The sequence below is a fragment of the Dreissena polymorpha genome, chromosome 1 (assembly GCF_020536995.1).
Source record: "Dreissena polymorpha isolate Duluth1 chromosome 1, UMN_Dpol_1.0, whole genome shotgun sequence".
Classification (NCBI taxonomy): domain Eukaryota; kingdom Metazoa; phylum Mollusca; class Bivalvia; order Myida; family Dreissenidae; genus Dreissena; species Dreissena polymorpha.
Genome location: NC_068355.1, coordinates 199,222,430 through 199,233,789, shown reverse-complemented (window position 1 = coordinate 199,233,789; position 11,360 = coordinate 199,222,430). Strand labels below are relative to the sequence as shown.

Here is an 11,360-nt window from a genome sequence, read left to right as displayed (position 1 = left end):
CTTGACTTATTCTCATAGATTACCTCCGCATCGCATACATAATATCATGCATATTACAAAGGACTTTTTAACAGTAAGGGAAAATGACAATTTTATGTAACTCGATTCCGCAACCGAGCGCTATTTGCGACCTCGCATTACAATGTGCCTTTTGAAGCCATTGGAAGGCTTATTACAAATTCAATAGAATATAACAAATAATGTTCCTCATGCCGCCCGCCTTATGATTATAAACTAAAAAAATAATCGAGATGCCACGAATATATACAACGCGACAAACATGGGAGAGTTGCCACTTGCCTTCAACGAAGCTTCTACGTTCAATGTCTACAAACTTCAACTAACCTGTAGCTATTCTTTACCGCAAGGCCCTAGGTGAAACGTCTGCCACCTCGAACGACTTCCATAGATTCAAACTCATTGCATAACATCAAAACTTGCAACAGAAACTGTACAGCCCGGACGGCACCGCGTGAAGTCAACGTTATCGCCCTAATGCTCCAGAATACTGTTCATGTCATCAGAACCGTCTAGGATCAGCCCCGCTGGTATGCCTTACTCAACATATTTTATTAATTTCGACAACAGATTGTATATACACATGGGATAATAAGACCATGTATTAACATCTCGCACATATATTAAATTGGCCTTTTTACAGATTTTGGCATGTACTGAAGTTTGTCTTTAAATGTTTTATATTGATAAATGTTAACATTGGATCTAAAAAGCTCCAGTAAAAAATCAAGAATACAATTTAAAAAAAGAGACCCTCAACAGGGCTCGTTAAAGTCTACCCATTTAGACCACTCGACCATCCGTGCTTATACACTAAAAGATGTATTTTATACTTTTTATAAGCAATAATCGCAGTTTCACAAAATATAACGACAACAACATAATATTCCAAATTATTCAATCGTTTCGCTTTACAACGCTTTATAATTTTCAGGTTTTTAAATCGTCAAAATATGCATAAAATGGCTATTTTAGAGCATGGTAAATCTTCAGTATTACCGTTTCCTCACAAATATCATAACAAAAACGAAAATTTACGAATCTGAAAAGACTTTAATTTTGTCAATTTACCAAAACGTGTAAAGTCCCCTTTAAAATAATATCCACACTTTATATACATTATAATAAGGGTTGGCACAAGGGGTACCGGTACGACCAAAGTGCGCATTTTGTATTTTCCAGATGTATGGAAGTTTATTGACTGCGTGTTTTCCCCAATTGTCGTACGGAGCTAGCTACGGTCCATTGGAAGTAGGAAAAAGATGGGACTTGTGGAGTGAGAGAAACATTATTTTAATTATTTCTTTATTGCGTCTTTTTAAGTCAAGATTCATCGCTAAGTAAAAGAAATAATTGCAGTAAGTTTTTATTAAAACTGACTTGAAGTTTGTTTTCAAAAATGGAGTCGTCCTCACAAGAAAACAAGCATTTTTAGAACAAAATCAACTTTATCAAAACGCAACTGAGAGGTTTCAGCGTGCAAATATAGGTCAAGGTGCGTTACTGTTATACACCTATACCAACCAACCAATACCCTATCATGATACAAAAAAACGCATAGGGATCGTCCCTGGTATGCAGATTATCCACACAGGATAATGGAGAACTCAGTACCATATCGATCGGCGCCAAATACCCCCGGTACTTTTAACAAGAAATATCTTTAAAACAAGATTTACGGCGTTGATTGTTGTTGGAGTTTATGAAAGGTAAAGAGTTCAATGAATGAGATCAGTGATAGCGAATGTCTTTTTCTGTGCATTTCTTAGCTGCATCACACGCAGTACGGGATGTTACGCTGAGTTTTCGCGGCTTATTTTACATCATTACATATTGCTGGTCAAAAACCTATAGATACAAAACAGAAAAGCAAAAGAAGAATGGAAGTGAAATTAGAACATATGAGTCAACCAGCCACACGCGAAGTATCCGTACATATTTTAAATATTTATACGCTCGTTCTTCGAACAAACCTGTTTTAGTGCTTTGTCGGGCATTGCTATATGATTCGATTATTAACAGAATCGAGAATTATCGCGCTCATGCTTAATACATTAGTCAATATAGTGGAATAATTCTTGTTAAATTAATTAAAAATAATATTTATCATGGTATTGTTGAAACACATTAAGAATCTATTATTGACATACCATAATTATATCGCTGGATATACCCAGTGGGCATCAAACGTTTTGCGAACGTTGCTGCAACGTAATATTTAGGTCGCAACGTCGGCAACCATTACCGAACGTTGCCACAACGTTGCATACAAAACATTACCCGGACTTCGGGAAATATTTCATATACACCATTGGTACAACAAACCTGCAACGTTTGACTGCAACCTAAATACAACGTTGCAGCAACGTTTGGGTGCCAACTGGGTATTCATATAACATTTTTTCTCGTCTACAGAAAATTCCAGTTCACCTAGTTCACCCTTCAGCGTCTTTATTATATAGAGGATATTTGTTATTACTCGAGGATATTACTCGTGATCATAGAAAAATAATAATACATATAATTTCTATGATCACTCGTGAAATAACAAACGATCTTACACTGACATGAACAAATATTCTGTTTCTTTTATGCCCCTTTTTGAAGAAAATAATTAACAGCTGTTTCCCTTTCGCTGAAAAGTTACCCTTTCTCGGAGTTTCTCCCGAGGCGTGCCTAAATACATTTAAAAACACAAAATGACGTCATTATACCAGCGAAATTTCCAGTTAAAACTCTTACAATCTAAATAAACGGTGAATTTAAGCATAAAATAGAAAGAAAATGTGTTGGATACGGTGGAATGTCGATTTTAATTCACTCGTGATCATAGAAAATATATATATAATTATTTATGATAATCTAAAAATAGGAAAGGAGTTCCGAAAATTTGTTATTTTCATTGGTGAAAATAACAATTTGTTATTTTCACTGCTTTTATTTCAATGCAGAAATGTCATATTTTATCATTAGGTATAAATAAATAACGATTATTTTACTGGCCGCGAACTCCGGTCAGCACATAAGGTTAGTCGTGAAGATGCAGTATACCTGTATACTTTTACATGTTGAACATGTTGACAGGAATATGGAAGTTAGTACTCAATACGAGAATAAAGCCTTTAAGTACAAACGTTCTCGCCCTGGAAATCCTCTGAAAATAAAAGGTGCACGCAAAAACTGTATTGATGTCGAGATTGAGTGTAAAACTGTTCTATCTATTAAGCCTTTTAATTAGAGATAAAATTGTTTCATGCTGAACACGCAGTAAAACAGTGTTACAAAGACGCGGACATGTTTCCAATGTTCTGGTCGTAAGCTCAAATCAGCCTTTGGGATAAATGAAGTGTATTCATTCTGACCTAGCCGCGGGAAATTTTATTAGAATTTTATTGGACAGTTACAAAGGTCAGGTAAGGTGAAAAGCTGGCGTATACAGCTTCGCCGAAAAAATGGAAACACTCACGTGTAATAGTATTTGCAAATTAATGCGCTTCGACGTTGCCGAATGAAGCCGTTTCGATCGTCTATAAGACGTTACTGTATACACGGAGACAAAAGTGACTTTTCCAATAAGAAGCTGCCGATATCATTTTCGCTTGTCGCGGTTATTGATAACCAATACACACAGGAAATGGAGTTAAATGTGTATTCCATCTATTGCATAAATTGCCATGGATGTTCTGACGGTTAATTAGTCGTCGTATCCCATACGCGTAGTTGGGCACACAAATTTAAACAACGCGTTTTGTCAGGTTTGTTACTGTCGGTGTCACCAATCCAAGATCCGACAGAGTTTCTGGACGCAAGTTTAGCTGCTAATGCATGTTATTTTGTACATTTCAGTAAATGCTAATCAGGTCCGTGAATATACCGTCTTTCCCTTTTTCGTTTAATATTCGAAACAACGAAACACAAAAATCAACGCATATAAGTTCGTATTCCGATTTTCTAATAACCGGAACTTAAACAAAATACGAAAACGAAATTAACTTCTTTATATCGTTTTTCGTTGTACGTATTATAAAACAAAAAACGAAATTGATACCCATGTTCATATTTCGTTTCAATTCATATAACAAAAATAAATGTTTGAAAATTGGAACGGATTGTTTGATCCCGTTTACCGTTCTTGGGTTGAAAAAAGAACGGTATACGAAAAACGAAAACGAGTGGCGTTTGCGGGAGGTGCTGCTGTCTTGGGGAGGTAACTCATTAGTGGCATTTTGCGTGTTTTTTCTCCCTTACATAAGACTTAATCACTTATTTCCATCAGCATGGCTTCCTACGTGCATTTTATCGTGGAGGTAAAGTCACGCCCGTAAGGGACAGAGACGTGGATATTTTCAGTTGTTTTTCCAGGTATTATATTTTTCCAATTTGAAATTGTCATAATCTTGACATCGAAAGGTTTTCCAACGTACTGATATTTCATGCCGATCCAGCCGATTAGATAGGGCTATAATTAGCCTCTTATGACACTTCTTGTTCTTTGGCCCTATGCTATGTAAATTCAGTACTTATTTACAAAAATAAAATAAAATCGTTTTAATCCTATTATCATGGAGGAGTTCCTTACATTTTAAGAACTGCAATACCCCGTCCCCTGAGTGCCGTATTCCTATTTTATTACCCGTTAGACCCGCATGACATTTTAAGGACACAATAATCGGCGGCGGCTGCTAAAATGTCCCTATGTTTTACTTTTAACGTCACCTTACATAATAGAATGTCAAAGTTGTATTACTAGTACAGCCACTATTGAAAGAAAGAACAGGACGAAAGATAATAAATAAATAAAATGTTTTAATCTTATGGAACGGTAAAGTGCAAGGTGTCTAATACCCAGCAAACATGCACATATGGGTCCCATATGGGCTGTTTCTGGGCAAACCCATATGGGTAAGCCCATATGGGAGTCATTTGGGACCAATATGGGCTAGCCCATATGGGAATGCCCACAAGGGTCCCATATAGGTCCCATATTATTGCGCTATCGGGAAAATATGTAAACTTGTATTTATTTGATTAAAAACTCATTTTTTAAAACGTATGTAGGACTAACTTGATCTAAACTGCTAATATTTTACCCAAAAATAGAAAATCAATGCATAAGCAAATAATATGCGGCCCATATGGGTCCCATACGGGTCCCATATGGGAGTCATTTGGGAGCTATATGGGCTTGCCCATGTGGGAATGCCGATAAGGGTCCCATATAGGTCCCATATTATTGCGCTATCACGAAAAAGATGTAAACTTGTATTTATTTGATTAAAAACTCATTTCTTAAAACGTATGCTGATCTAAACTGCTAATATTTTACCCAAAAATAGAAAATCAATGCATAATCAAATAATATGCAGTCCATATAGGTCCCATATGGGTCCCATTTGGGCCGCCCAACAAAGCACAAAATCATCTACCGGGCTGTTTCTGGGAAAACTCATATGGGTAAGCCCAAATGGGAGTCATTTGGGACCTTTATGGGTAAGCCCATATGGGAATGCCCTTAAGGGTCCCATATAGGTCCCATATTATTGCGCTATTAAGAAAAAGATATAAACTTTTATTTATTTGATTAAAAACTAATTTCTTAAAACGTATGTATGACAAACTTGATCTCAACTGCTAATATTTTACCAAAAAATATACAATCAATGCATAAGCAAATAATATGCAGCCCATATGGGTCCCATTTGGGCCGCCCAACAAAGGACAAAATCAGCTATCGGGCGCACATTTTTTGAAAATTCTGTTTTTGATATTGCTATGTTTTCAATAATGTATATACTATGATTAATATGTAGTTATTTTCAAGAGATAATTTTAATTTAAATAATCGCGCAGAAAAATAAAGTATTTAAATAAAATGCGCATGCGCAGATGTTAATTCCGCCTCGCGAAAACATTCAAAACAAAATCACTCGAAACGGGTAATTTGTTAAATTGTGATATTATACACGCAATTATATATTTCTTTTAAAATCAGATATATATTGCTGATCACGCATTATTTATTTATCTGTTACTTCAATGAATGCCTGTGTGTTTAATAATTTGAACTGCAAATTATGAGACTTTTTATTCGCTTTGCATTTGTCATGTATTTTCGCGACGTAAGTCGTTACGTTCGATTGTCGCCATAGATCAATCTCTTAGTTAAACTGCTTAATTCAACTTGATTCTGCCTAAAATTCAATACAAACTATTTATAGCAGACAGGCGCATGTCTGAAAAAATGGAACACTTAATGAGTAATCATGCTAATGCATGAGAATCTTACTTATCTCATACATTGATATTATTAATTTAAACGTATTACATCAAAGACGTATAATATAATGTTTTTTTATAGATCTTTGATTACTTGCACGCAAGCCAAGGTTGTCTGCCTGTGGGCAAATTTTAATGATTATTTAAACACATATTTGCAGAATATTAAAAAAGTCTGTGTATTAAGAAATAATTAAATTTGTAATGTTTATTGTACAAATTTATTTCAGAAAATAAAATATTCACCACCGCCTCGTTTGCCAACATAATCTTTACAAGGAATGTCCAGCAGTGCATGGCAGAGGTCGGTCACTCCCATTAAGTCCAGGCAGCTGAAGAGCCTTCCCAAAGACAGTTCATAGGACAAAGTAACTGATTTTTGTGCTTGAAACTTTAACTTAAAATAATTTCAGTTTTGGAATTACTGCTTATAAAATACCTGATATTTAATTACATAAATAATTGATGTAAACAGATAATCCAACTTAAAAAATATAAAATACACAGTCATTTAGTGATCTATAATAATACATACTTCTTCTTATAAAAGAAACAAATTGACGTTGACGGGCATATAGGTGCAAGTTGCTATAATCAGCCCTAGCTGTACAACAGCTGTTGGCACAAATCGGGCCCGCCACCGTTATATCGGCACACATCCGATATAATTATATCCGACCCAGCTGTGATATATATTATTGTCAACATAATTTAAGGTACAGTTGTTTTTTACTCTGTCGTCAGATGCAGTTACACAGATTTTAACGGTGTTGGAAACAATGAGAGATGAGAACAGGGAAATGAAGCAGATGCTGCAGTGGCTCTTGGCTAGGTCAGCTACTGATGACGAGCCAATGCAACTGCCAGAGAACATCAGTCTTCCAATTGGAACATTTGAGCAAATGGATGAGTTTGAAGAGCATCTTGGTGATGAAGCTACGATCCATCTTTTCTAGGACTGCTGCATAGTTCAAGCTTTTTTAAGCTTTTTTATCAAATATATTAAGCAATGTTGTAAATCAGTGTCCGACAAATTTCTTATTTTTCAGGTAGCCCACTGGGCTACCAATAAAAATATTTGGTAGCCCATAAAATTTTCCTACAAAATGATAAGAGGCAGGTTTTCATCTTTATTTTATTTCTTCATTTAGATATACATAATATGTATACATACATATACATAAAACAGCAAGTAGTCTGATGTACATGTAGTCAATATCGTAAATTAATGTTACAGTACATGCACCGTGTACTTAAATGTAAATGTACCAAAGAAAAACAGATACTACATGTAGATATTACATGTATGTGCACATGTATGTGTACTTAAATTCGGACAGCACGTTAAGTCGTAAACGTAAATAAAGCGTTTAGATGATCAATACGATTGACTCGTATGGTGTTAATCAATGCAATTGCCCTTTTTAACAACAAATACTGAGTTTCAAGAAATCAAGAGTATTAAAGCATTTATTTACTTGTGTCCGACTTTAAGTACTATCCGAATTTACGTATTTCATCCGTATGTTACGAAACTTGTGTGCAGTCAGTACACAATACAATAATTGTTTCAATAATGAAGGAACTCGTGTTTACATGATATTTTATTAAGAGAAAATGTCAATGCCAAATAATTCGCGATATATCCCGGTACTTTAGTTAAAATTCACAACGAAACTTTTAATGGAAATTAAATGATCTCAATGTTGTACTCGCTACGAATTTTTTTATTTACAAATAAATACACCCACGCCAATTTTTGCACGCTTTTTATCAGGACAAAGAAATTCATTTCTTAAATGCAGAATTTTGTAACCTAAAATAGCTGTACACAACGCGTGCAAACCGTGGCAGGTTATTTACGCATGTTGCAATACAACGGTCCTGATTGGGAGCTTATTTCATCATATCTTTAAATAGAACCATATGCCGATATTCATTTGACACTTTAGAAAATTTCAAACGTTTGTGTTTATGACTCTTATTGTCTATATTACCCACCCATAATTTGGTTTTAAAAATATAAATCGGGTATATATGGGATTATTGATAAACAGGCGATTAATCCAATTATTAATTGACAATGCAAATTAATTAGCAGGTGTTAACCGCGTTCACAAAGTTGTCATTAATATTCATTTTCGGTTTCGTTACCGTTTTGAAGAATCCGCTATTGTTTTGATTTATTTAATGTTTGGCGTCCTTCGATATTTAACGACATCAAAAACGTTGTCGCTATTACTCATTGTTGCGGTAAACAAAGAATTCCAAACTGCGAAATGATGTTGCATCATGTGCGCCAACTATCCAACCGGCTCTCATTATATTATTAGCAGACGACAAATGTTGATTCTGATTGGATGATTAAAATACACTGTTACTGTTTAAGACATTACCGCAAGTGATCGGTGACTGATTAGATAATTGATTGCACTTTGTTATCGGATTATAAGCAATACACAGTGTACAAACACATGGTCAGCGTGTTTATTCTACGTATGTCTGTCAATAAACCGGGCTACCGCTCTTATAGATTTATAGTAGCCCGGCGGGCGTCAGCTGGAAAATTTCAGTAGCCCGATGAAAAATTTCGGTAGCCCCCGGGCTCCGGGCAATGGATTTGTCGGACACTGTAAATGTAATTGACAGTTTTTTATCCATTGATCCTAAACCATTCCTTTAAGGCTCATCTTCTAAGAAAGCATACAATCTTTTTTATCTGGAAATGAAACGGTATATATTCCTTTGCAAAAGAAGAAACAGCATTCCAGTTTTTGAAGGTTTTAAAAGACATATATATATATATCATGTGCAGTTACGAAAAACACTGGAATGTATGAAGATATCAAAGATAATAATGTGGACTTGTTCTCAAAAAAGGATTTGCCATTTATTTGAGTTTTGGATTTTTCTGCAGGGTTTTTAATTTGTAGTTTATAAAATATTTTGTATACCAGTAGTCTTGCAAGTATGTTTTCTACGAATGTTCTTTGAGTACATGGTGTGTTATTTGTATTGGTTAAAGATTTAATATGCATGGGCAGAGCTCCAGATAAGGTTTTGTGAAATTCTTAAATTACTACCAGATTTTCAAAAAGAATTCTTAACTCTGAAATTTTATTCTTAACGTTACTACTTAGTTTTGGAAAATAATTCTTATTTTTTGTAAATGACCTAAAAATAAATAATAATGGTTATTTTCATGCAAAAAAAATCAAAATAAACATATTAGCAACTTTATTTATACTAGTTCAACAGTGTCTTTTCAGTATTATACAATTTTATTTTTCAAAAACCTTCATATGCCCAAACTGTGCTCAGATTGCATGCCTTAGATGAATTTTTACATATTTCACAATTAAAACGGGTCTCCCCTTCAATCTTTTCAACGATTAGCCATGGGACTTGTCCCTTCCACTCGTTTAATGTTTTTTGTGTGTTTAAGTTTGGACCCGTCGTGTTGCATTTTTGTTTAGCTTTTCCGACTGTGTCAGCAACTGAAAATACAACATCGTATAAGATCTTTTCTATAATGTCTTTCTAAACATTTAACTTTGGCTCACTTTGTGTACAATATGTTAAAAGCGTGTTTTTGGACGCTTTGCAGTTTTTTAGGACGCTCTCTGGGCGCTGACATTGTTTTTTAACAGATAGACTGTATACGCCGCTTTTATTGGAAAAAATGCGCTTTGTTAAACAAACCCGATAACCATTCTATATAAGCACCGCAATGATCTTTAATACGTGAAAAGAACTCAATAAAAATCGATACAAACCGATGTAAAAATAATATTCGTAACTTGATTTTGTAATTCTTAATGGTATGACAAGATATTAAAATAAATATGTAACGGGCTTGAAAATAATTCGCAATTACGAAAATACGACCCTTATCTGGAGCTCTGCATGGGTATGCTTTGTAGTAATGTGTAGAACATCAGGAAAATACTTGAAGGTATTCTGTATATGTAATATATATTTAATTTCAAAATAATAGAAGTCCTTAATTCTATAGTCGTATAACTGGGTGACATATATAATGTTATAGAAAAACGTCTTATTGTTTGAAGTTATGTCTTTATTGTTCCTTAAAATAGTTTTACTGTTGGTTTGGGTTTATAGATTATGAGTAACATTACTCCATGCGGATAGAACATTAGATAGAAACATGTTTTTGTTAGCAACTTCATGTAAAATATTTTTGCTCATGTTACATTCAGAAAGTTAGGAATCACCATATTATTTTAGAATTTTCTGGTAGAATAGTTAACGTGGGATCCTCCTGCTATGTATGTATGAATCCATGTATATGTGTGTAATACTTTATGTGAATAAAAGTTGAGAGTACTTTAATAAATTTTTAAGTCTTTTAACAAAAACCTTGTATTTCTTGCAGGATAATGCTATTAAGCTCTTAAACCCTTTGGTATCAGTCTGTTCCAGCAAGAAGAAATATATAAAACATTTAAAAAAATGAAATTGGAAGTACATGTACAAGAATCTTTTGTCTGATGTTCAATTTGAACACACAGTATTTCATGGTTGCAGCCTACATATTATTTCTAACATAACCTGAATTTCCATTAATGCGTTGTCCAAAATTTTACAGGCTCTGTGTACCCATATTGAATACAATGCTACCAGTTTGTAGCCCATATTTAGTACAATGCTGCCCGTATGTAGCCCATATTGAGTAAAAGGGCTACCCGTATGTAGCCCATATTGAGTAAAAGGGATGCCCATGTTGGTCCTATATGGGTCCCATGTGGGCACCTATATGGGCCCCATGTGGGCTGCCAACATGGGACCCAGATGGGTAGTGCAACCGGGCTCCATATGGGTCCCATCTGGGCTGCCCCATATACTTAAATGGGGCAGCCCAGATGGGACCCATGTGGAGCCCGGTTGCACTTCCCATCTGGGTCCCATGTTGGCAGCCCACATGGGGCCCATATAGGTGCCCACATGGGACCCATATGGGTCCCATATAGATTGTTTGCTGGGTACATAATTTCCCATTCGTTCGATTAATAGCAAAAACATATTGCATTTAACAACTGCATTGT

The 11,360-nt window shown here is 34.9% G+C and overlaps 1 protein-coding gene and 1 long non-coding RNA gene across 4 annotated transcripts in view; both read left to right on the top strand.

Moving 5' to 3' along the window:
* LOC127864552 (zinc finger protein 227-like) overlaps positions 1 to 11,360 on the top strand; it is a 174,796-nt gene that overhangs the window by 28,930 nt on the left and 134,506 nt on the right. The gene's annotated exons all lie outside the window — the stretch shown is intronic.
* LOC127864568 (uncharacterized) lies at positions 4,868 to 10,641 on the top strand. The gene is made up of 2 exons (XR_008042088.1): positions 4,868 to 6,662; positions 7,039 to 10,641. It is a non-coding gene; the product is annotated as an uncharacterized LOC127864568 (long non-coding RNA).